This window comes from Pseudophryne corroboree, chromosome 8 (genome assembly GCF_028390025.1).
Source record: "Pseudophryne corroboree isolate aPseCor3 chromosome 8, aPseCor3.hap2, whole genome shotgun sequence".
In the NCBI taxonomy this organism is placed as follows: Eukaryota; Metazoa; Chordata; class Amphibia; order Anura; family Myobatrachidae; genus Pseudophryne; species Pseudophryne corroboree.
In genome coordinates, this window is record NC_086451.1 from 425,139,841 (window position 1) to 425,167,066 (window position 27,226).

General features: G+C 45.4%; 1 long non-coding RNA gene across 1 annotated transcript in view; it reads right to left on the reverse strand.

The window, feature by feature from the left end:
- The window catches only part of LOC134947903 (uncharacterized), a 218,053-nt gene that overhangs the window by 20,337 nt on the left and 170,490 nt on the right, over positions 1-27,226 (reverse strand). The window lies entirely within an intron of this gene.

Here is a 27,226-nt window from a genome sequence, read left to right on the forward strand (position 1 = left end):
AGTGGGGGCCCTTTTTTGGGTTCTTTCAAAGTTACTATGCACTAATAAGTCATGCAGGTTTTTACTCCTACGCCAGCTCATTGAGACTCCTGTGCCTAGAGCTTGCCTCAAATCTGGGTCCAACTGGAGGATAGGCAAATGCATGTTCACGATGGACTTAACTTGTCTCCATTCTTGGCAAAACTCTCCAATGAGCCTAGTCGGTCCTGATTCTTCCTTTTTCTTAGGTTCAGGGAAGACCAGTGTGTCTCTGTTGGTCTTCATTGCTACACGTTTGGCTCTTTTAACGAGACGGTTGCTATATCCCCTGTTTTTGAGTCTGGTACTAAGGTCCTCACATTGCTCCAAGAAAATCCTATCATCTGAACAGTTCCTCCTGAGTCGAAAACATTCCCCTTTGGGGATGTTAGTAACAGTAGGGGGAAGCGGCAGCTGGAATGATGGAGAACACTGTTAGGTGCTGTCCTTTTTCTAAAAAGATTGGTAACTATTTCTCCATCATTATTCACTGATTTTTGGAGATCCAGAAATGAGATGTTCTTCTGACTAATCTCATATGTCAGTTTAAGATTAAGAGGATTATTGTTAAGGTGGTCTATGAACTCTATAAAGATTTATTTACTGCCCTCCCATATGATGAGCACATCATCAATGTAGCGTAGCCATTGTGAGACATATTTAGTATAGTTCCGAATTTCTTCGAGAATACTGTCTCTTGTTCCCACCACCCCAAAAATAAATTGTCGTAGGTGGAAGCACAGGTGGCCCCCATGGCTGTGCCCCTGACTTGTAGATAGTACTTACTGTCAAATGTGAAACAATGGCCCTCATTCCGAGTTGTTCGCTCGGAGTTTTTCATCGCATCGCAGTGAGAATTCTCTTAGTGCGCATGCGCAATGTTCGCACTGCGACTGCGCCAAGTATCTTTGCTATGAAGAAAGTAAGGTTACTCACGGCTTTTTCATCGCTCCGACGTTCGCATTGTGATTGACAGGAAATGGGTGTTACTGGGCGGATGCACGGCGTTTTAGGGGAGTGTGGCTAAAAACGCTACCGTTTCCGGAAAAAACGCAGGAGTGGCCGGGGAAACGGTGGGAGTGCCTGGGCGAACACTGGGTGTGTTTGTGACGTCAGCCAGGAACGAAAAGCACTGAACTGATCGCACAGGCAGAGTAAGTCTGAAGCTACTCAAAAACTGCTAACTCGTTTGTGATCGCAATATTGCGCATACATCGGTCGCACATTTAAGAAGCTAAGATTCACTCCCAGTAGGCGTAGGCTTAGCGTGTGTAACTCTGCTACATTCGCCTTGCGAGCGATCAACTCGGAATGAGGGCCAATATCTGTGGAGAATGAACTCCAGGAGGGCAATCAAAAAGTTATTGAAATCACTCCATTCTTCTATTTCCAGAAAGTATGTAACTGCTTGTAAACCATCAGAGTGCCCTATGGAGGTGTACAATGACTCGACATCAAGGGATAGGTACTGGTCGTTCCCTAATTTAATATCATGTATTTTGTTAAGGACGTCTGTCATGTCACGTAGGTAAGAAGGTAGACTTAGCACATGCTTCCTTAGATGTGTATCTAGGAGACAGCTTGCTCTCTCCGTTAAGCTGTCTATCCTGGAGACTATTGGCCTGCCTGGTGGAGTTTTGGCATCTTTGTGCACTTTAGGGAGTAAATAAAATGTGGGGGTCTTGGGATTCATGAGCGTGAGGAATTCAAACTCCTGCTTGGTTATGGTCCTTTTTGAAAGGTTCCTCTTGATCATCCTATTGTACACTAAGAGGAAGTTAACGGGTGGTATTCATGTGACCGGCGGTCGGGAGACCGACGGTCACGTGACCTCCTCCAGCATCCTGACCCCTCACTACCCCGATGGTCGGCATGCCGACCAACAGGGACTTTTTCCACTCTTGGGTGTCCACGACACCCACAGAGTGGGAATAGAACCCGTGGTCGCCACCGAGCCCACAGCGTGGCGAGTGCAGCAAGCCCACAAGGGGCTTGCTGCACTCACCCCTCCCTGCCGGAATCCCTGCGTTGGTATGCTGCCGGGATCCTGGCGTCGGTATGCTGACCGGCAGTCTCCTGAATGCTCGTCAGCCATACTACACCCAAGTTAACTGTAGGGTTGAACATAAATGGTCTATAGCAGGATGTATCTCCCAATTGCCTCAGTCATAACCTCCTTTAGGTACATCTCCTTGGGCCAGAGTAGTACATTGCCTCATCTGTCGGTGGGTTTGATGATAATTTGGTCCCACATCTTAATCTCTTTCAGGGCCAGAGCTTCCTCCTTAGATATGTTTTTATTGAAATTTTGATTAGTAGGCCTCTTTTGTAATTCATGTAGATCCTGTGCTACCATTTCCAGGAAAATTAGTACTGGGGGACAAATGTTAAATTTGGGGAAAAAAGTAGACTTACGTTTGCACATTGGTCTTCTGACATCCGTCCAAAAAGTATCTGGCATGTTTGAATCAGCTGCTAGATCTACAAGATTTTGGAGGGCTTCTGTATCTTCCGATGTTAGACTGAGAAATCAGGGATCATTGTATCCTTACTGACCAGCTCATTTGGAGTACCTGTGTGTCATTTTAAATACGTGTTGTGTGTATAGTTACATGTTTATATTTCACCTATGTTTTAACTCAACCCCAGCGTTCTGGAAATTCCAGGATCCTTTTACCCTAAGAAATATCAAAGGTTAAGTTTTATAGTTTTTGAGTTTTTTTCTGTGACGTCGATAATATCCATTATACTGTGGTCAGGTGTTTAAGAGTTGCTTCCAATAAGAGAGTTCTTCTCACACCTTCTTTTCTGGCCCTTTGTTGAAACTGCTTTTTACTCTCTGGTAGCAGCACCAGTCAATATGGTATATAATATACACTTGTAATAAATATGAGTTAGTGGTATAATGCCTGACCCCTTTCTACAATATATTTTTTTTGTATATATCATAGTTTTCCAGTGCAATCAGTATTGATTCTCTTTTCTACCATCTTGACCTCTACCGTTATCTCCTCTAATGAAATGGCTCACATGGCATTTCTACAGTATGTTACAAATGGAGACAGAGTTAGTGCTCTTAAACAATTAAGTGCATCTGATGTCTCTGCTCCAGGCTCCAGTGATCACACAGAGCAAAAAAATAAAATAAATGTGGGTCCCACAGACCACTCACTTTACAAAATGGGGGTTATACTTCACTGTTTCCAACTCCCATTACATCTTATGCTTTTGAGCTCCCCAAATAGGATCAGACCACCCCACATGCCCTACACATACACCATGGAAGTTCCACTCATGTTTTCAGTACAGATTATGCTTGTAATCACATTGTCTTGATCTCACACAGCCAACAGGTGCAGTGCTGGGAGCAGAGAGGAGTGTGAGGGCAGGATGCTGTTGGGACAGTACTGAAGCCAGGTGGCACACTGGGCAGAACTGGGGGCATCTGTGGTAGAGGGGTTAAGGTCAAGCAGAAGGTGTAGAGCTGGGGGTTGATGCAGGAGCAATTGAGGTAGAGTTGGGGTTAAGGGCAGGCAGTGCTGCCAGTAGGGAGGAAGAGCAGATGGCAGTTGGGGCAGTGCTCAGGGTGGGAGTAGGTAGCATCATGGGCAGTGTTGGGGACAGGTAGAACTTGGCATAATGGGGGTAAAGGGCAGGCAGCAATTGGGGTAGAAAGAGAAGTTAAGTGTAGATATTAGTTGGGGAAGTACTGGGGGGCAAGAATGGGGTTAATGGCAGGAAGTACTGAGGGAAGGGAACAGTAGACAGAAGCTGGGGCAGTACTGGCAGTAAGGAGGGGGTTAGAGGCTGGCAGTGCTGGGGGTAGGAAGATGGTAAGGGTAGATAACAGCTGAGGAAGTACTGGGGGGCAATGATGGGATTAGGGGCAGGCATTACTGGATGCCATGCTGGAGGTAGGAAGGGGGTAAAGATAGATAGCAGTAGGGGCAGTATTGGGACATGGTGGGGGTTAGAAGATTGCAGCTGGGGCAAGGAGGGGGCTAGGGGCAGGCAGTGCTGGTTGCTATAGTTACCTGCTCCCTGCTGGGAGCCCAAGTATGGGTCACCAGATGTCTCATCCAGCGTGAGTTGCAGACTCAGGTTATCCCTCAGCACCTGGGTGTAGAGCTGTAGCTCGCTCCTGGCCTGGTCAGTGTCCATCTCCCCGGCTTTCTGTGAGCCGAGAGCTGGCTGAAGGAGTTGGGGATGGATGGAGCACCGGCTGCTGGAGTGGCCTGGCAGCACCAACATGATGGGGCAACAATGCTGCTGCAGCACCTGGGAGAGTAACATGGTGGCCTGCAGGGAAGGGATGCTCATCCTGAGGAGGATACTGAGGCACTGCTGAAATCAAATAACAGAGCAGCGCACTGGCAGGCAGGGAGGGAGGGAGACACTGCAGGTAGCATTGCATTTGGGTGGGGAGACAATGTAGGAGGCATAGCGATTGGCTAGGCAGACCGAAACACTGCAGGTGGCGATTGGATGAGAAGATACTGCAGGCAGCGATTGGCTGCCGCACGGGCACACACAGGCAGATCACAGCATGTCCTGTGGGACCCACTCATTTACTAAAAGTGGGTCTAGGCAGCAATTTTGCTATAGCCCTTACTTGTGATCAATGAGGTTCCCTGTTGTTCACGCAGCGAGATGTCAGATTTGGGTCCACCAGGTTTTCATTGATTTTGATGTATGATCCACTGCATCTCCACATGTGGATACACCTTTACATATCTATATTCTGTAAGTCTACCTGTATGCTATCTCTGTTTAAACAGGTTTCTGGCTGTTTGTTCTTTGATATCCCATCCCCCCAATCCCAACTTTATATTGTTGTTTGATGTTTTTGTTTATGAAAACTCTTTAATAACTATTAAAGTAAAAAATATTCACATTTACATTATCTTGCTGAAATAGTTACATGATGATTGAAGTTTGAAAACTAAAGTTTCTCCAGATTATCAAAGGACGACAGATAAAAATACATTTTGCTACAGTAATTACAGATCCTCTGTGTGTTTGGCCCCTTGCGTTATTTTCTCCTTAGAGGACACTAGGTCAGGTAATACATTTAGATAAGAGTAGGGCTTAGTGCAGTTCCAGACACCATCAGAATATCAACACACCAGGTACAATTCTATATCATGTTGTAGGGTTCTAGCAACACTGAACTGTAAAATATTGTGTTTGCTCTGCTGCAGTTTTTTTGTGGACTAGTTATCATGTTATCTTGCAGTCTTACATTATTCAGGGAGGTGGGAAGGGAAATAAATTGGTCTTTAACCACTTGCCTGGCATGGTCGTATATCAGATGCGACTGCACCAGCAAGTGCTTTATCTTCCCTGGTCGCACAGGATGCGACCAGTCAGATAAATGGTGCTTGCAGCTGCAGGGTAGAGAAACTTCCCTCCGCTGCTGCTCTCAGAGGGATCGGAAAGGTCTGATGATTGAAAAAAAAAATATATATATATATATATTTTGTTTTTACAAATATCAAAAACATTTTTTTTTTAAACTAATTCACTCATAAAAAAAACAACAATTTCTGAGCGGTTTTTGAGGAAAAAATAGTCAGTTAAGTGGTTAATGCTATCAGTTATTTATTAGTCTCTTTGTTGCTTTGTTTAAAATAGCAGGTCTCCAAAAAAGTTAATTACTCTGTGCAAAATGAATATTGTTAAATATTTTCTATTGTCTTGCAATATTCTAAAATATACTGTTATAAATTCTACAAATATGTGGTACAGATATAAATGTAATGCTACAAAACTAAGCAAAGAAAATATAACTCGGACCATTAAAAGCAAAATTAGATTTGCAAATGTGGAATAGAGAGAATGATATTATTAACTTCTGTCCACCATGTACAAAATCTTTTGAAAACTGTAATTCGCCTGGTTTTGGAGGGCTTTTTTTTAAGGGGGGGGGGGGGGATTTCTGCCATATATAACATTGGAGTATTACTCTAATTTTATTTTTATTACTACAGGTATTTACAATATTTTTTATTATTGCTATTATCATCACTATGCAATAATTATAAGACACCTTCCGTTTAAAATTATTTACACAATTTAGCAAAGCAAGAAAGAGCATCCCACCCAAAGGACAGCTGCTGCTTTGAAAAAGTCCTGTGGTGAGCAGCAGATTTTGGGTCACATACTGTATTGATCAACTAGAATCAAAGATGTGCTAAGAGATGCAATTGCATTTGCATGCAAGTCAAAACTATGGAAGTTAAGGCTAATATTTTTTTTATGTTCAGTGACATACTATTTTCTTTGTTCTATTATTCTTCTATAGTTTTAATTATTTGGCTCATTTATCATCTATTTTTCTTCATCTTGGGAAGTATTGTTTACACCAGTTAAGTCAGGGTTACTGAAAAAATCCCTTTAGTTTTAGTAAAATACAAATAGGGACAAATTTTATTTAAATTTCGGAGAACCACCCATACTGTCAATAGCTTGGGGGCGCTCCCACCCTGCTAAACAGTGTTTAAGATTTACATTTCCTTTTTTTATGGTTTTCTCAATTCCAACGGGTTGTAAGTGTGAGAGTGTAGTGCTATAGTTGAAAATCAAGGGCTTTATGTATGTAAGAGAGAGAGAGCGCTATATAAAATTATTATTATTAATTATTATTATATACTACTAATAAAATTGTTCGCTTGTATACATGTTTGCGATAAACCCCAGAACTACTAAACCGATTTCGATCGGGATTTCACTCCTTGCATTCCTTTGAGTAACACAGGCTATGAATCATCTCGCTGTCATTGGTAAACAACAAGAAAAATGTAAAAAAAAAGACTGCAGAAAACATTAAGACAGACAAGTGAACAAAAACAATGGTAATAATATTTTTTTATTATTACATAAAATGAACACATAAATAATAATCACTTGGCAACGACTGGTAGGCACTGTTAGCCGTTTACATAGTGCACTGCTACTGCCCATACAATTACATTTTGTGCAATATTATGAGAACTGTACAAAACAATCATATCATTAATGTTGTGTATTAACATTTGTAAAGTTCTGGGGAAAAATGTTATGGTATTGTTCTGCTGGACATGTTTGTTCTAAAATAGGAGACTCTGTGATGACTGGGAATAAAAAAAATATTTTAATATTCATTGTAGTGGTTTTAGATAGATGTCCACCTACACTAAGTAGAGTTATGATTAGGACAATTTTCTTTTGTATATTATATCTTTTGGACATTTTTTTGAAGGAGAGCTACTGTATGTCATAAAATTGATAAAGGATTACCTACTTTCATATTTATTAAACATGATCGATGGAAGCCACTGAGCAGCATCTGTGCTCAGTGCCAGAATAAGGTTTGTGGAGGCTCCAGGGGAACTAGCTGCTAGGTACCCCTATCAATAAAACTGTCAATATAATATGCTGGAAATGTTATTGGAAAGTGCAATGTGTAAATGAGCCCAACACCACAAATGTGTTAAATACACTGTAGTCATACTTGCCTACTTTTTAAAAAGCATTTCAGGGAGATTGTGAAAGTAACACCTATCAGCGCGGGCGCATACTACTACATCGGGGAGGCGTGTCATGAAAATGACTTACATCCAAATGTAAATGAGCCCCAAAGTTAGTAAGATCTGTCAAAGTCAGAAAAATATCTCTATGCACACTGCCATATTTGCACCTCATTCAGGTCCGCGCTGCGCATGCGTGCGCTCTCCCGTGATTGCGCATACCCGCTGTTGCGTGCACCCGCGGGCGCACGGTATGCGTATTTACGGTAGAGTTTATGTAATCGTAGCGTGCGACTCATTCGTTTCATATTTTCACTAATAAGGTATTTTATAGATCATGGTACCTTTGATAGATTCTGAAAGTTTGGTTAACATAGCATGTTCCTGAACAGAGGGATCCCTCTTTGTATTGTACGAAGGGTCTAACAGGGGTCATACAGTAGTGTTTGGTACCCATCGGAAGAGTATTTAAATAGCAATATTCCGGTGTTGGTTTGGAGCGGATTAATCGCTCGTGCGAATAGTTATGGACATAAGAAGTTTATGTCCATTTACTATTATTTGTTCTTATTTAATCATGCGGTGGGAAACCCAGTGTCCCACCCACCTGAACAGTTGGAAACAGTCACAGCCCACCTGTATGAATCAACCTATGACCTTTTGTTATAATGCAAAGCCGAATTCCTGTGTCCAATGAACAATAAGATTGTAGGGACCATTGAATTGTATTGTGTGTGGGGCATAAATAGGCAGGCCGACCATATCCAACTTCACTCTCATCAACGGTTCTCATTGCTGATAATCGGGAGCTGGATATCGAGGCGCATGCGATCGTTTCCCCTTGTGCGTAAGTTTTCTCCGTAATCATATTGTCTTACTGTGAGCCATCTCATCTCTCTCCTTTCTCTTTCTCTCATATTTTCCCTATATTGTATTTCCTGTATAGTTATCTGGTTAGTTGGTTTATGTTATATTGTAGTGTATGCTTTGTACTGTGATTCTTTTTGCAAGTATAATAGTCATAATACATATAATAGGTTTCGGACCCTAAGCCCAGGTATCTGTGTATTCTTTATAGTGTTAGGTATTCTCTGAGCGTCGGTGACGCTCAAGCAGCCTGGTAGTTAATCAGGTTACACCAGGTTGCACTTACACTCTGTCTCTACACTAAGGTTTACTGTGTATTTCATTGTTAAAGGTATAGGTATAAAGGTTTAACTTTGTGAGCGTCTGCATCGCTGGTGATCTCCTCGTGGTCCCGAGCGTACGCTACGCTATAGCAAATCATTACGTTAGTCGGCAGCCAATAGCGTGCCTGCCTGTGATCACTAAGCCGTAAGCGAACGTGACGCTTGAGCGTCTCGACTACGGCTGAGCGATCGCTACGCAACTTGCGTACCCTTACGGTACTTCTTACGTAGATAGCGTACAGTGTTCTTAGACCTCTTAAAGTGTTTTATATACGATAAATATTCAGCTTTATCAATTGGCGGCTCGTCCTGTCCTTCACATATCTGCACTAGGTAGATCAGCAGACATTATCCCTCAGCAAAGGGCGGGAGGTTGTATCCCTCGTAGTGCTGACAGGATAAGCGTCTGCTTCGCTTAGGTAAAGAGTGCTGAAGGAACCCGGGAACCGGAGGTAAGAACAAAACGCTAGTGTCTTTTAAAACTGTTTATTTTTCTGTCTTGCGTACACACGCACGCACACATATATATATCTGCATTTCTTTTTCATTTTCGTATATCACTCTCCTGTCTGCCAATTTTATAGTTGATAGAAGTGCTAAAAGAGATTTGCCGTTATTTCATAGTTTAAGAATAGATAACATAGTTAAAGGATAGACAAACACACAGTTTTGCCCGGGAGATAAGGCGAAGTCAGTGTGTTGTGTGGTAGACGATCAAGGATCATCTACATTGATAAAAGTATAAATTGTGTTACGGTGGATCTTTGCTTTGCGTACACGTGTCTCTAACAAAGACTTGTGTACGCAATCCAAAGGCCGACGCACGCAGCGTACATTACGCAACGGAGCGTCCGGTTACGCCCACGTAGCCCAAGTCACGATAAGTTGATTTTTAACGCAAAGCGATAAATTACGCAAAGCGATAAATAACGCGAGGCGGTAAATAACGCAAGTCTATTTTTGGTGTCCGAAATTTAAATTAACAGATCCTGCTCCTAATTGGTAACACACCTGATCTAAAGAAAAATTTCTGCGCAGAAATAGAAATAGAAACAAAGTGTACATGTGATGAGTGAGTGTTTTTACAATTTTTAAAGGTTGAACCACAAGAAAAGTCGAGTACTCGTGAGGTACATGCGTGTAAGTGACGTGCACGGTGGCTAGGGAGGCATCCCTGGTTAAATATACAATTTTGAGCATTAGAGTATAGCGGACCAGGAGGTAACAGACCAGGAGGTCATACCGTAACAAGACCAGGAGGTCATAGCAAACCAACAGGTTCAGGTACAGTAGACAAGGAAGTCCGCTATACAGTCCACAGGCACAACACCGAAAAGGGTTGGTGCAACACCCATATAGGCCATATAAGCTCTGGCTGAAGGAATTCGCAGTCGTAAGTTTCGATTCCATTGGTCTTTCCGTACATAAGCTTAGTTGTTTGTGTACTGAACGACTGGACCGCACGTAAGTGTGTGCAGTAGTTAGTAATCTGACCTAATACCATTAGAGTAAAGGGGTCACAAACGCTATTTGTACACTCTAACGTGATTTGTGTAATTTTTTTATTTTAAGGGAAGTTTGCTGCTCACTCAGGAACTATCCAGCAACCAATAGTTACTGGAAAGAGTAAGTGTTCTTCGGATAACCCTCGCAGGTTCCAGTAAATAGAGGTTCAGGTCGCAGGGGCCCTAGGTCGAGTACGCCAGCACCATATCGGTGTGATCAGGTCGTATAGGTCGGCGTGGGCGAGTGAGTGGGGTACTCGGTAAACCGCCACCGTCAGCCTATTGTTGACATTTGGTTTTGCGTAAAGGGTTGGCTAAATAAAGCAACACTTTCGAATTATGGGGGCCACTTGTTCAGGTAGGGGGCGATCAACCTCGGTTCGGGTTGATTCAGTGGTCCGGCCAATTGGGTCGGCCAGGTATATAATGTGTGAGAAATACGGAAGTCACACAGAAACTTTATGTGATGAATGGGAGAGAATGACTGTACATGACGGGGAGAAATTCCCAAGAGTAGGTAGCTTCAGCTCGGAAGTGTTACAAAATTTAAGGAGGAGGATATGTCTCATAAAATCAGCAAAGAGACGAATCCAGCATTATGATTATTTACAGTTGTGGCAACAGGAAGGTGAGATACAGAGAGGTTTGGCTCAGGCGGCGGGATCTGGCTCTAACAGAAAACTGATTGCCACGGCCCCACCGCCACCATATATATCAGGAGAGAAGTTGATTGCGGAGAAAGACGCACTAAGGTGTAACACACAATCACTTAGTAACTGTGTAAATGTTAATGATAATGTTAACCCATTAACCCATGCAAGTATTAACCCGTGCAAGTTGTACCCTGTTTTGAACTTTCCTCAGGAGTGTGATCAAGAGGACGAATCGGCAACGATTTCAGCGCTCTCTCTAGCAGCCACCATAGCAGAGACCACAGTAGGCACTGCTCCACCCACGAGATTAGTAAAGGCCCCTAGCGGAGGGATAGGTGAGGTCGTATCAACTGGTAAGTACGGCACCATGCATTATGCTGAAACTATTTCACCACAGCCTGTAGAATCTACACAGAATGAGGTTGTTAGAATTACACCTGTTAGAGTAATAGCAGTGCCAAATGGGAAAACAGAAGCATCAGGAGCCACTCCCATTAGGAACATTGCCATGTACACCCCATTTTCCCGAATGGAATTAAGGACCATAGTGTCTGAATTTCCTGACCCTAGAAAAGACTTAGTTGCCAGTCAAAAATACATCAGAGACTTAGGTAACACTGTAGAGCCCAACAATAAAGACTGGCAAATATTGCTGAGAGCATGTTTACCCTCAAATGTCGACGCAACTCAATTTTTAGCTGATTGCGGAGTAGATCATGATGTACCTCTTACAGATGTGTACAACCAAGATAATGTGAAAAGAATAAACTTGCAGTTAAAAGAGTATTTCCCAGCGGTAGCTAAATGGAATAAGATATTCTCCATTAAACAGAGGGAGTCAGAGACAGCTGCAGAGTATTTTCACAGAGCATTATTAGAAATGGAAAAATACACAGGCATAGAGGACATTAAGACAGACACAAACCATCGGGAAGTAGCAGTATCGGTACTGATGGATGGTTTAAAAGAGTCATTGAGGACTAGGGTACAGACCACACAACCATGTTGGCGAGGTCTGTCTGTGGCTACTTTGAGAGAGGCTGCTATTGATCACGATAGAAACATCACCAGACACAGGGAGCAACAAGGTGATAAATTAATGGCAGTAAGTATACAGGCCCTGACCACAAGGCAGCCTTTGTTTGTATCACCAAACCCTGTGGGTAAGTCAAGTATGGTTACTTGTTATTCTTGTCACAAACAGGGACACATGGCACGAGATTGTAGAGTAAAGAATCCACGAAACTCATACCAACCCCCTAGACAACGACACGACACACGACATTGGGATCGGGGTCCGCAGAAACGGAGTTATGAGCCACATACAGGGGAAACAAAAAGATATCCCCCGAACAGAAACTGGCATGCCTCTGGTAGTTCCCAACTATCCCCCTCACAAGTAGTTGCTGCCAGCGGGATTCAGGAAGGTCACCATACCCAATAGGGGTGTGGCCATACCTGTAATCTGCAGCCAGTAAAATTGATTGCCAATCTTGGAAGTGAACCCGAGATCGCAATTAATGTAGCTGGTAAAACTTTAAACTTTCTTGTAGACACAGGGGCGGCCAAGTCAGTGATAAATTCGACAGTGGGCATGAGAACCACTGGTAGGACAATTCCAGCCATGGGAGTAACAGGAGTAGTCCAGCACTACCCTGTTAGCAAACCAGCCGAGATTACAATAGGGCCTTTGCATACCAAGCATTACTTTTTGCTGGCTGCATCGGCACCAACCAATCTCCTGGGAAGAGACTTACTGTGTAAAATGGGGTGCGTCATTTATTGTACTCCTGAAGGTGTATTCTTGGACATACCTGAGAATCACGCTCAGGAAGTGCGAGACATGTTAGACTCCCCATCAAAATTAATGTCACATACCATTATGACAAATAGGAATCCATCCCAAATAGAAGAGATGACATCTCAGATACCAGAGTCACTTTGGACAAAAGATGGACAAGACACTGGATTAATGGCAAACGTAGCTCCAGTAGTTGTACAAGTAAAAGATGGTAGGATAGCTCCAAAAATCCCACAGTACCCTCTGAAGCCAGAGGTGGAGTTAGGAGTTTACCCAGTAATAGAGCGCTTGCTACAACAGGGCATTCTGGTAAGAACGTCCAGCACTGCCAATAGTCCCATCTTCCCTGTTAAAAAGAGTGGGGGGAGGGGTTACAGGCTAGTGCAGGATCTAAGGGGGATTAACAAAATAGTTGAGAGTCAGTTCCCCGTAGTGCCAAATCCAGCTGTCATCCTAATGCAAATCCCTCCCACTGCCAAATTTTTCACTGTTATTGACCTCTGCTCCGCTTTCTTTTCGGTACCTCTCCACCCTGACAGCCAATATTTGTTTGCATTCACATACAGAGGAGTCCAATACACATGGACTCGATTACCCCAAGGTTTCATAGATAGTCCAAGTATATTTTCTCAGGCTTTGCATGATTGTTTACAGTCTTTCCAACCAGACAGTGGATCAGTATTGATACAGTATGTGGACGATTTACTGCTGTGTTCAGATTCACTGGAAGCATCTCTGAAGGATACGAAACAGCTCCTGTTTCATCTTTCAGACACCGGACACAAGGTGTCCAAAGACAAGTTGCAATTATGCCAAACTAAGGTAAAATACTTGGGACACTGTCTAACACAAGGACTGAGACACCTGACCGCTGATAGAATCCAAGCAATTAGAGACATGACTCTGCCACAAACCCAGCAACAGATCAGAACGTTTTTAGGAATGTGTGGGTATTGCCGTAATTGGATCCCAGGGTTTTCCATTTTGGCGTTACCTTTGCAGGAAATGGTCTCCTCAAACAAACCTGATAGGATTTTGCATACAGACGAGTCCGAAACAGCATTTGAGAGACTCAAACAGTGCCTAACGCAGGCACCAGCACTAGGTATGCCAGACTATGGGAAACCCTTTGAACTATACGGAACAGAAAGGGCTGGTTGCGCGGCAGGTGTACTAACCCAAAAGCACGGTGATGCCAGTAGGCCAGTTGCATACTACAGCGCTCAGCTAGACACGGTAGCGCGATCCCTCCCCACATGCTTGCGAAGCGTTGCTGCGATAGCATTGCTAGTGACAAAAAGCGAAGATGTCGTGCTAGGCCACAACCTCACAATCCATACGCCACATGCAGTATCAGCCTTATTGAATTCTGCCCAAACCAGACACGTCTCATCAGCGAGGTTTACAAGATGGGAATTGGCACTAATGGCCCCCGTAAACATCACCATAAGGAGATGCAGTGCATTAAATCCTGCAACATATCTCCCAGGTGTGCCTGGTCAGGCACAAAGGGTGGAAGGTGAGAGTGATGGGGAAGGAGGATTTAATACAAAGGAAGATACACATGATTGTATGGAATATTTGACCCAAAATTTTACCGCAAGGCCTGACATCAGTGACAACCCACTGGAAGATGCAGAACTCACGTTCTACACGGACGGTAGTTGTCATAGACAGTCAGACTCGGGAGACTTGTGTACTGGATACGCAGTCGTAGATGACCAAGACACCATAGAAGCGGAACCGCTAGGCCCACCTCACTCAGCCCAGGTTGCTGAACTGGTTGCCCTAACCAGAGCATGTGAATTGGCTAAGGGAAAATCAGCCAATATCTACACCGATTCTAGATACGCATTCGGGGTAGTCCATGATTTCGGAGCCCTATGGCGCCTCAGAAATTTCATGACGGCCGCTGGTACACCGGTAGCGCATGCAGCTCACATAAAAAGGCTTCTAACAGCGATACAGGAACCTGACAGAGTGGCTGTTATCAAATGTAAAGCACACACATATAGCCAAGACCCGGTATCACTTGGTAACAGCCGAGCAGACGAAGCTGCTAAGTTAGCAGCTGCTACCCCCATACAGACAGACACCACACAATTGATGGTATTTAATACCATTAACACACAGAAGTTGTGTGAAATGCAAAATTTGTGTTCCACACAGGAAAAGGCAGTCTGGAAGGCAAAGGGATATGGCCAGGAGTCCTCAGGGCTCTGGACGGATGGACATGGTAAACCGGTGGCACCCAGAGCATATCTTCCATGTCTGGCTGAAGCAGCTCACGGGCTGACTCATCTAGGCAAGGAAGGGATGTGCAAATTGGTAAGAGCATATTGGTGCGCCCCAGGATTCTCCTCTCATGCGAGTAAAAGAGCAATGTCATGCCTTACTTGTTGTTATGATTCCCGTACTCCAGACCAGAGGTGATCTTATGGCAGAGGTCTGAGTACTGGGAAGATATGCTGGTTGTGGGAGCAGGAGAGCCTAGTAACCCCTGGCGCCCTAACTCCGTTGTCTCGCCCGTGTTATCAGAAATCCCCTGCGAGACTATGGTTGCTTGAGCCCATGGCAGCCGCGTTCGAAGGGCGGATTATGTCTGCCCAACCCCGATGCCCCCGCAGGTCTTAATGGGAGACAAAGGGAAATCCGAGACAGGGTGATAACAAGGGGCCCTCTGACTAAGCAACCAGGCCAGGGGTTACAAGCTAACTAACTTAAACCAAAGGTATGTGCGGACTAGCCGCCAGGGAAAAGGACAACCAAAGATCCACTGATCCGTTACTCCTATCCAGCACCGCTGGATACCAGAGTGGATCTGTGGGAGCGGAATCCTCCGCAAAAGCTCCAGAACACAAATAAACTAAATAATAAACAGTAAGCGGACAAGCCGCAAAACACGGCTGCGCCGCGACTCACGAACACCACAGGATGTTAAAGGTGCTCGGTCAGACTCCAGGAATAGATGACAAACTTCCGAGTACAGGATCACTGAGGACAGGAACAACCGGATTGAGCAGGACTGGAAACTCTCTGTAGCTGACATAGGCAAACAGGAAGCTATCAACGGCGTCTGTAAGAAGTCCTGAGAGTGCCTTTATTCAGGAACCCTCCAATCAGGATCCAGACAAGGTAATCTCAGGTAATGCCGTGCAGCTTGCATGCTGCACGGCCTGCACACCAAAATATAATTAGAACAGACCCAGCAACGGGGAACGCGGCCGAACGTGGCGTCCCCGTTGCTAAGGTCAGAGCGGCTCCGTGCGCCCGGCGTCTAGCGTTGCCAGGGAGCCGGCGGCTGTACGCGCACGGCGTCCCTGGTTGCTAGGCGCCGGGCCGCACCGACGAGCGGACCCCGGCGCCTAACAGTACCCCCCCCTTGAGGAGGGGTCAAGGAACCCCTAAAGCCAGGTTTCTGAGGAAATTCTCGAAAAAATGCCCTTTTGAGCCTCAGGGCATGAAGATCCTCATCCAGGACCCAAGACCTTTCCTCTGGCCCATAACCTCTCCAATGTACCAAAAAATAAAGCCGACCCCGGGACAACTTGGAATCGAGAACCTTCTCCACCAAGAACTCCTGCTGACCCTGTACATTTATTGGTGATCTCCCCTGAGATATTTTATGAGGAAATCTACTAGACGAAACATATGGTTTCAGCAATGAGCAATGGAAGGTATTTCCGATCCGCAAATTTTTGGTAAACGTAACCGGAAAGCAACTGGATTGACTTTTTTGATAATGTGAAATGGTCCAATAAATCTAGGACCCAATCTGGCTGAGGTTTGTCGAAGTTTAATGTTGCGAGTCGACAACCACACCCTGTCTCCTACTTTAAAAGTGCACGGCCGCCGGAGCCTGTCAGAAATTTTTTTTTCCCGGAATGCTGCTTTTCTGAGAGCCAGGTGCACTTTTCTCCAAATAAGTTTAAGATGAGAGGTCAGGGCCAGAGAGGAGACAGAGGAATGTTGAAAAAATGAATTAGCTCTGGGGTGAAAACCAAAAACTGCAAAAAATGGAGACACATTGGTGGAGGAATGACAGGCATTATTATAAGCAAACTCCGCCAATGGAAGAAACTCAGACCAGTCATTTTGGAGTTTGGCCGAGTACAAACGCAAATATTGTTTTAGAGATTGGTTAACTCGCTCAGTCTGCCCATTGGATTGGGGATGATAGCCGGACGTTAAAGATAATTTCATCTTCAACGAAGCACAAAAAGACTTCCAAAATTGTGCAATGAATTGTGGACCCCGATCAGAAACAATATCAGTGGGTAAGCCATGGAGTCTGAAAACATGGCGGAGGAACAAGACTGCCAATCCCTGGGCAGATGGCAATCGGGGAAGAGCAATGAAATGGGCCATTTTGCTAAAACGGTCCACTACCACCCATATGACTCGGCATCCGGCTGACAGAGGGAGGTCCACCACAAAATCCATGGAGATATGCGACCATGGCCTAAGAGGAACATTCAAGGGCATAAGTTGACCTATAGGCAAAGAACGGGGAACTTTATGCTGTGCACAGACCTGACACGAAAAAACAAACTCTTTAATGTCTTTGGAAAGACCAGGCCACCATACTGAGCGGGAGACTAATTCCAAAGTCTTAGCGATTCCCGGATGCCCGGCAACTTTGCTATCATGAAACTCCGTCAAAACAGTTGCTCTCAAAAACTCAGGGACAAAAAGACGACCAGCAGGAGTATTTCCAGGAGCTTGATGTTGAAGCAGCTTTAACTGGGTAAATACATCCTGTGTGAGGCCTGCCCGAATGACTGAAGACGGAAGTATGGGAGTAACAGGACTGTTGTCTTGAACTGGAAGAAAACTGCGTGACAGGGCATCTGCCTTAGTATTCTTGGAACCTGGCCTGAAGGTGATAATGAATTTGAAACGAGTAAAAAATAAAGCCCAACGAGCCTGCCGGGCATTCAGTCGTTTAGCTGATTCAATGTATTGAAGATTTTTGTGATCAGTCAAAACTGAAATGGTATGAGTCGCTCCTTCAAGCCAATGCCTCCACTCCTCGAAAGCCCATTTAATAGCCAGCAATTCCCGGTTACCAACATCGTAGTTGGATTCTGCAGATGAGAATTTCCTGGACATAAAGGCACAAGGATGTAATTCAAGGGAATCCGGATCCTTCTGAGAAAGGATAGCCCCTACTCCAACCTCCGAGGCATCAACCTCAACAATGAAAGGCAATTCTGGGTTGGGATGTCTAAGGACAGGGGCTGAGACAAAGGCTTGTTTCAAGGCCTGAAAAGATAACTCAGCTTCACGTGACCAATTGGTAGGATCTGCTCCCTTCTTAGTCAGTGCCACAATGGGAGCAACTAGGTCAGAGAAAGAGTGAATAAATCTTCTATAGTAGTTCGCAAACCCTAAAAAGCGCTGAATTGCTTTTAAGTTGGTGGGTTGCGCCCAACTAAGGATGGCTTGGAGCTTCTTTGGTTCCATACGGAATCCCCGAGGGGAAATAATGTACCCTAAAAAGGATACCTCCGTGACATGAAATTCACACTTCTCCAGCTTGGCATATAGGTGATTTTCACGTAATTTCTTTAGAACCTGACGCACCTGGGTAACATGTTGTTCTACAGAGTCAGAATATATCAAAATATCGTCTAAGTAGACTACAACGAATCTTCCAAGAAATTCACGGAGCACATCGTTAATGAGATCCTGGAAAACTGCCGGAGCGTTAGACAGGCCGAATGGCATAACCAGATACTCATAGTGGCCTGACTGAGTACTGAATGCCGTTTTCCACTCATCCCCTGACTTGATTCTGATGAGGTTATATGCTCCTCTCAGGTCAATCTTAGAAAAAATCACAGCCGAACGTAGCTGATCAAAGAGGACAGAGATCAGCGGCAGAGGGTAAGTATTCTTTACTGAGATTTTATTCAAAGCTCTAAAGTCAATGCAGGGTCTGAGTGAACCATCCTTCTTCTCTACGAAGAAGAAACCTGCACTTAAAGGGGATTTAGATGGCCTGATAAATCCTTTCCCAAGGCTTTCTTTCACATACTCATTCATGGCCACAGTTTCAGGACCAGACAATGCATATAACCTTCCTTTAGGCAACGTGGCACCAGGAATTAGCTCAATGGCACAATCATAAGGCCTATGGGGAGGCAGAATATCCGCATTGCCCTTGGAAAATACATCAACAAAATCCTGGTATTCCCCAGGAATGGGTGCGGGAACGGCGGCAGCTACTCGGATAGGAAGCGTAATACATTCTTTATTACAGATGGTACCCCATTGTAAGATCTCCCCCGACTGCCAATCAATGATGGGATTATGAAAGGCCAGCCAAGGGTGACCCAGAACCACAGGAACTGCTGGACAATGGGTAAGGAAAAACTCAATCTTTTCAGAATGCAGAGCTCCTACCGAGAGTAAAACAGGAGGTGTGCATAGAGAAATAACCCCATTGGACAAGGGACTCCCATCTAAACCATGCATGGTGACACACCTACCCAAGGTTAACTGAGGAATACCTAAGGCCTTGGCCCATGTTAAATCCATAAAGTTCCCTGCAGCTCCACTGTCCACAAAAGCAGAGACCGAGGAACAGAGGCTGCCAAAGGAAACTTTAGCAGGAACTAACAGTGAATTATTTGAGGAGATAAGCTGCAGACCAAAGTGAACCCCCTCACAACTCACTTGGTCAGGAAGTTTCCCGACTTGTTCGGACAACTACGGGCAAAATGTCCCTTACCTCCACAGTATAAACAAAGACCAGAATTTTGCCTCCTGGTTCTTTCTTCAGGAGACAATTTGGAGAGACCTATCTGCATAGGCTCCTCCATGTCTACAGGAATGGAAAGAACACAAGGAGTAGACCCGACAGATGCCCCTTTTTCAGCCCTCCGCTCTCTGAGCCGACGATCTATCTTAATAGAGAGCTCCATGAGTTTATCGAGAGTCTCAGGAGCGGGATACTGAAGGAGACTGTCTTTTATAGATTCAGATAAGCCGAGGCGAAACTGACTGCGTAGGGCTGGGTCATTCCATCCACAGTCGTTCGACCAACGGCGAAACTCCGTACAATAACTCTCTGCGGGATTCCTACCCTGTCTAAGAGCACGCAACTGACTCTCAGCGGACGCCTCTCTATCAGGGTCGTCATACAATAGCCCTAAAGATTTTAAAAAGGCGTCTACAGACGATAAGGCCGGATCGTCTGTCTTTAAACCAAAAGCCCAGGTCTGAGGATCCCCCTGAAGCAGAGAAATAATAATTCCAACCCGCTGAGCCTCCGTACCTGAGGAGACTGGTCTTAAACGAAAATAAAGTTTACAAGACTCTTTAAAATTAAAAAAATGTTTTCTATCCCCAGAAAAACGGTCAGGCAGATGCATTTTTGGTTCAGGGATGACCCTCGGGGAAGTCCGTAACAGATCTTCCTGTGACCTCACCCGGAGGGACAGATCCTGAACCATCTGAGTAAGTTCTTGAATCTGACTAACTAGAAGCTGGCCAGGATTTGGCCCAACACCGGCGGGATTCATGAGGCCGAAAAAATCTCCCAACTGAATAAGTGGAAAAAAAAAAGAATTAACTCCTGTTAATTTAAATTTTTTTTTTTTTTCTTTTGTCTGGCCGGTGATAATGTTATGATTCCCGTACTCCAGACCAGAGGTGATCTTATGGCAGAGGTCTGAGTACTGGGAAGATATGCTGGTTGTGGGAGCAGGAGAGCCTAGTAACCCCTGGCGCCCTAACTCCGTTGTCTCGCCCGTGTTATCAGAAATCCCCTGCGAGACTATGGTTGCTTGAGCCCATGGCAGCCGCGTTCGAAGGGCGGATTATGTCTGCCCAACCCCGATGCCCCCGCAGGTCTTAATGGGAGACAAAGGGAAATCCGAGACAGGGTGATAACAAGGGGCCCTCTGACTAAGCAACCAGGCCAGGGGTTACAAGCTAACTAACTTAAACCAAAGGTATGTGCGGACTAGCCGCCAGGGAAAAGGACAACCAAAGATCCACTGATCCGTTACTCCTATCCAGCACCGCTGGATACCAGAGTGGATCTGTGGGAGCGGAATCCTCCGCAAAAGCTCCAGAACACAAATAAACTAAATAATAAACAGTAAGCGGACAAGCCGCAACACACGGCTGCGCCGCGACTCACGAACACCACAGGATGTTAAAGGTGCTCGGTCAGACTCCAGGAATAGATGACAAACTTCCGAGTACAGGATCACTGAGGACAGGAACAACCGGATTGAGCAGGACTGGAAACTCTCTGTAGCTGACATAGGCAAACAGGAAGCTATCACCGGCGTCTGTGAGAAGTCCTGAGAGTGCCTTTATTCAGGAACCCTCCAATCAGGATCCAGACAAGGTAATCTCAGGTAATGCCGTGCAGCTTGCATGCTGCACGGCCAGCACACCAAAATATAATTAGAACAGACCCAGCAACGGGGAACGCGGCCGAACGTGGCGTCCCCGTTGCTAAGGTCAGAGCGGCTCCGTGCGCCCGGCGTCTAGCGTTGCCAGGGAGCCGGCGGCTGTACGCGCACGGCGTCCCTGGTTGCTAGGCGCCGGGCCGCACCGACGAGCGGACCCCGGCGCCTAACACTTGTTTGAGAAAGAATATTGGAAAGGCAATACCTACAGAACCATCCCATATCCCACCTGCCGGCGGCCCTTTCCAGGTAATACAAATTGACTTTATACAATTACCCCCTTGTCGGAATTTGAAATATGTACTTGTCTGTATAGATGTTTTCTCGAATTGGGTCGAAGCATTTCCGGCGGCTACAAATACCGCTATGTTTACTGCTAAGAAAATTGTGCAGGAATTTGTATGTAGATATGGTATCCCTAGAATAATCGAAAGTGATAGGGGTACCCATTTTACAGGTGATGTCTTTCAAGGAATGTGTAAGTTGATGGGAATTGATAGCAAGCTGCACACTCCGTACCGTCCACAGGCGAGTGCGAAGGTCGAAAGAGTGAACAGCACTATTAAAAATAAATTGAGTAAAGTGATGGCAGAGACAGGATTGACATGGCCAGAAGCTTTACCCATTGTATTGTACAGTATCAGAACCACTCCCAGGTCCCCTCTTAATCTGTCCCCCTTTGAAATCTTGTTTGGTCGACAACCGCATGTTATGATTAACCCTCAGGATGATTTGAAATGTAACAATGAAGTAACTGTAAAGTACTTGATTAACATGAGTAAACAGTTAAGGAATCAAAATGAAAATCTGAAGTTGGTGATTCCTGATCTACCTGACAGTAATTGTCATGACATTGAACCTGGGGATTATGTAATGATACGGAATTTTCTACGCTCAGGTTGCCTTATTGACAGATGGGAAGGACCATACCAGGTCTTATTGACTAGCACTACAGCATTGAAGGTTGCTGAGAGAGAGACTTGGGTCCATTCGTCCCACTGCAAGAAGGTTGCTGATCCAGAGAAGTCCCGTGATAAGGAACAGACGGTAGAGGTTGTATCACTGGAGTGTCTGTTCCAGGAGGACTGAGGCGGCACCTGAGCCTTGAAGACCGAGAGCTGTTGTCGACTCCCCATTCCCTTTTATTGTTTTTCTCCACTTCCCATCCCCTCTCCCTCAAATTTCTTTTTCCCCTTTTCATTCTTCTTCGTCTCCTCCTATAAGATGGACTTGCCACAAGAGACTGTGATCCGGATTTTCCTGTTGACCATGATGTTGACCAGAGCAGTCTGTTCCGGCGAGAGTACCATGGAGGTCGAGAGAGGTTCTGGAATGGGTTCTGATGATAAAGATGGAGGCGTAGTTTTCCAAGATCAACCTAACCAACAAGCAAAGGCGAGTATCAGAAAACGATCCGATAGCATTGATCATAGAAGAAATTGTGACGGATTGTTAGCTGAAGAAAACTGTATCTGTAGGCTCTGTAACAATGTCATTGAAGATGGGTGCATTAAGAAATGCCAATCCAGTTTTAATATCCATATGGACCGGCATCCATTGAGTGACTATCACTCCTTAGTGGGTAATGTGTTAAACAAAACAGATTGTTGGGTATGCTCTCAAGTACCTCAAGGTCATAGCAAATCAGGGCTAGTACCATTTCCTTTAACGATAGGGGAGGTACTTGAGTTAAATGGTGGGAGACCGGTGGACAGGAGGTTTAATATCTCCAGCCCTCCTAGTTTGAAGCTCCACCAATACCATGTGGATAGGTCCCTGTTATGTTTCAACATCTCCAATCCCAGAAAGCCGGGAAATTGGGAAGTGTCATGGAGTAACCACACCATGACCTTTTCGCACAGAGCAGATAGAATGCCTACAGATACAGAGCTTGTACGCCACATAGCCAGTAGAGGAAAGTCTTTCAGGTATAGATATACCTTAGGAAATAGGATTACTAGAGTTGGAGAAGTATCACCAGGATACTGTGCACATATCGTACAACCTGATACGTGTATTAAGCAGATGGAAGAATTAGGGTCAGGAGATTTCACCTGGAAGGTGTGTAATATGGTTATGTCCTTCTCCGTCCCATATGTTCTCCCCGATGACGCATATTTCATATGCGGGAGAAAGGCGTACAAGTGGCTTGCCCCAAACTCTGAAGGATTGTGTTATATTGGAAAAGTACTGCCTGAAGTAATGACTGTGTCACATGACAAAATGAAAGACATACACCGTGGTGCCCAAGCTCCTTATACTCACACTCATTACGAGCACGTTGTTAAAAGGCACCTGATAGAGAAGACAGAGCATCCGGCCTCTGATCTGATAAGTGAATCCACCGGGATTCAATTCTTAATTGCGTTAGATTTCACCCGCACCGCTAGAGGAGTGCTAAATTATAAATACATATCGGCGCTCGCAAATTTGTTAGATAATATCACTGAAATGTATGATGACACGTTTAGATATACTGGAAGGGAACTTCAAGCTTATAAAACAGAACTGGTACAGCATAGAATGGTTCTTAATTACCTCACAGCAGTGACAGGCGGATATTGTGTTACATTGGCAACACAGTACGGCGTGAAGTGTTGCACGTATATCACGAATAGCACCGAGGATCCGGTCGAGGTCATAGACCAAAAGATGGACGATATTCTCCAATTGAAGTGGGAATTTCGCCGAAAACACAATCTCACTCTGGCTGCTGTAGGTAATGAGCTGACTGGTTGGGTGTCATGGTTGAACCCGCGAAATTGGTTCTCCGGTTTAGGAGACTGGGCTCAAGGAGTCATAATGGATGTTGGGAAGTTTCTCTTATGTATCTTAGGTGTTGTCATATCGATTGGGTTGTGTCAGGTCAGGTCTTGTCTGTGTCCCCAGAGGGGGCGCTAGTGGGTCAGTGGAGGTAGATGGGAGAAAACGAGGAGGCTGGATGATGTTTCTGCGCATGAGCGCAATGGTATTTATTATACAGATGATAAATAATACGGCAGCAGAAATAATAATAAATGCAAGTGTCAATTATGCAGCGTGATAGCTGAAAGTCTATTGGAACAGAATGGATAATGACTTGAAGAAATGATAACCGGTAAAGATGATAAACAGATGAGAAGGTAACTTGTAGGAATTATTCTGGTATAGAAACCAGTGCAGGTTAAATCATGGAACTTAGCTGTGATGTTGAAGTATGGCAAACCTGATAGCAGAGGCAGGAGTCTGACTGTGTCCACAGTGCAGGTGGTGAAGCACTGACAGCGAGCAAGCTGTATCACAGGTGAGAGATGGAACACACCTGGAGTCAGTCTCTACTGCTAGGCTGAAGCACACCAGGTAATGATGGGTGTGAAGCCCAATGATGAATGCAGGTATTGCTGGGACTTGAAGTTCCACGGAGCAGAGTGAAGTAACCAGGAGTACAAAGTCTCTTGAGAATAGCCAGGTACACGGAGGAGACAGGAACCAGATCCTTTCACATGAGTCTCAGGAGTGACACAAAGTCCAGGATGCCTGCAGACTGGATCTGCAGCTACATATATACCCCTTGGTTAACAGTCATTGGTGGAGTGAGGAAAAGTGGGTGCGGCCAAGCACCGGATTGGCCGCCGTATGCTGAGTACTGGAAGCTGTCATGGCGGCGCCCATGCCGCGGCCCAGCGGGAACGCGGCGCGCCACACGCCGCCGTCACAGGGGCGCTCTCAGGCCCATAATGGCGTCCGATGGCAGGGACGTGGATGACAGGTGACCGCAGGGAGCCAGGACGGAGTCCGCAGCGGCGGACAGACGTCAGCTTGGTGAGTCGATTCCTGACAGTACCCCTCCCCTTAAGGGTGGGCACCGAACACCCACGTGGCTTGGAAGGATGAGTGTTGTGGAAGACACGGACCAACCTTGGAGCATGGACATCCAACGAATTCACCCAACTTCTCTCCTCTGGGCCATAACCGGACCAATCGACAAGATATTGAAGTCGTCCGTACCGGCAACGGGAATCCAGAATCTTTCCAATCTCGAATTCCACGCCCCGCTGAGTTCGAATTTTGGGACCAACTGGAAGAGCTCTCTGGAAACGATTTAGGACTAAAGGTCTGAGGAGAGAAACATGAAAAGCATTAGGTATTCGCAGAGAAGATGGTAATTTCAGTTTGTAGGCCACAGGGTTGATGACTCTTTCGACAGGAAAGGGGCCAATGAAACGTGGTGCAAATTTCATAGACGGGACCCTAAGACGGAGGTTCCGGGTAGACAGCCAAACCTTGTCCCCAGGTTTTAAGCAAGGAACTGCACGTCTTTTGCGATCAGCAAAGTGTTTATACCGGCTGGAGGCCTTTTTGAGAGAAGTGTGGATCTTCCTCCAGATGGAAGAAAACTGACTCAGAGCAGAAGTGGCGGCAGGAACATCCATGTTAGGAAGCTCTTGGAAGTCTGGGACACGAGGATGTTGTCCATACACTGCAAAGAATGGAGTCGTCTCAGTAGCAGTGTGGTAGCGGAAGTTGTGGGCAAACTCGGCCCATGGGAGCAGATCAAACCAGTCATCCTGGGAAGATGAAACATACAACCTTAAAAATGTCTCTAGTTCTTGGTTTACCCTTTCTGTCTGCCCATTCGTCTGCGGGTGGTAAGATGACGAAAACTTCAGTTTGACTTGCATTGCAGAACAGAGAGCCCTCCAAAACCTCGCTACAAACTGTACACCTCTATCGGATATTATTTCTGAGGGTAGACCATGTAAGCGGAAAATCTCCCGTAGGAAGATTTGGGCAAGTTTTGGGGCAGAAGGGAGACCCTGGAGAGGAACAAAATGGGCCATCTTGGTAAATCTGTCCACTACAACCCAGATGGTATTGTATCCTTGAGAAGGAGGAAGGTCGGAGATAAAGTCCATGGACAGGTGCGACCAGGGGCGACTAGGAACAGACAATGGTTGTAACTGACCTGCTGGAGACTGACGAGGAGTCTTATGCTGCACACACTTAGGACAGGATGCCACGAAATCCTTGATGTCAGCTTTCATCTTTGGCCACCAGTATGTCTCAGAGAGGAACTTGAAGGTTTTCAGAACCCCGGGATGACCAGTGAACTTGGATTGATGGGCCCAAGACAGCAACTTGGGACGGAGTTCTGGGGAAACAAAAGTCTTACCAGGAGGAGGAGTTGGGGAGACTTGAGTTGCAGCAAATACCACAGGACTCAGAATGGAATGTGGAACTGAGTCAGGCGTTTCCTCTTCGGATTCCATAGACCGGGATAAGGCGTCAGCTTTAACATTCTGCGAACCTGGACGGAAATGAAGCTTAAAGTTAAAACGTGAGAAAAACATAGACCACCTGGACTGGCGAGGATTAAGGCACTGGGCTGCCTTTAAATACAGCAGATTTTTATGATCCGTGTAGATGTTGAACGGATGTTTGGCCCCTTCCAGGAGATACCTCCATTCCTCGAGGGCCAGCTTAATCGCCAGTAGTTCTTGATCTCCAATGGAATAGTTAGCTTCTGCAGGGAGGAATTTACGAGAATAAAATCCACAGGGGTGAATCTTCCCATCAGTTCCCTTCTGGGAGAGAACCGCTCCAACTCCCACTGTAGAGGCATCCACCTCTAACTCGAACGGTCTATCTACATCTGGCTGGGACAGAACTGGAGCAGACATAAAGGCCAGCTTGATCTTCTGGAAGGCCGCTAAAGCCTCTTCAGGCCAGTTAGAATGGTTTGCCCCTTTCCGAGTTAGGTTGGTAATAGGAGCGATGAGAGTGGAGAATCCCCGAATAAATTTCCTATAGTAGTTGGCAAATCCCAGGAATCGCTGAATAGACTTGAGAGAGTTTGGAATGGACCAATTGGCAATGGCTTCCAATTTTGTCGGGTCCATCTGAAGATCCGATCCGGAAATTATATATCCCAGGAAGGGTATAGAGGAAACTTCAAAGGTACACTTGGATAGTTTACCGTAGAGCCGGTTCTCACGAAGACGTCGGAGAACTTCACGGACTTGTAGACGATGAGAGGGAAGATCTTGGGAGAAGATGAGGATATCATCCAGATAAACTACAAGGTATTTATACAGAACATCACGAAAGATTTCGTTCACAAAGTGCTGGAACACTGCTGGGGC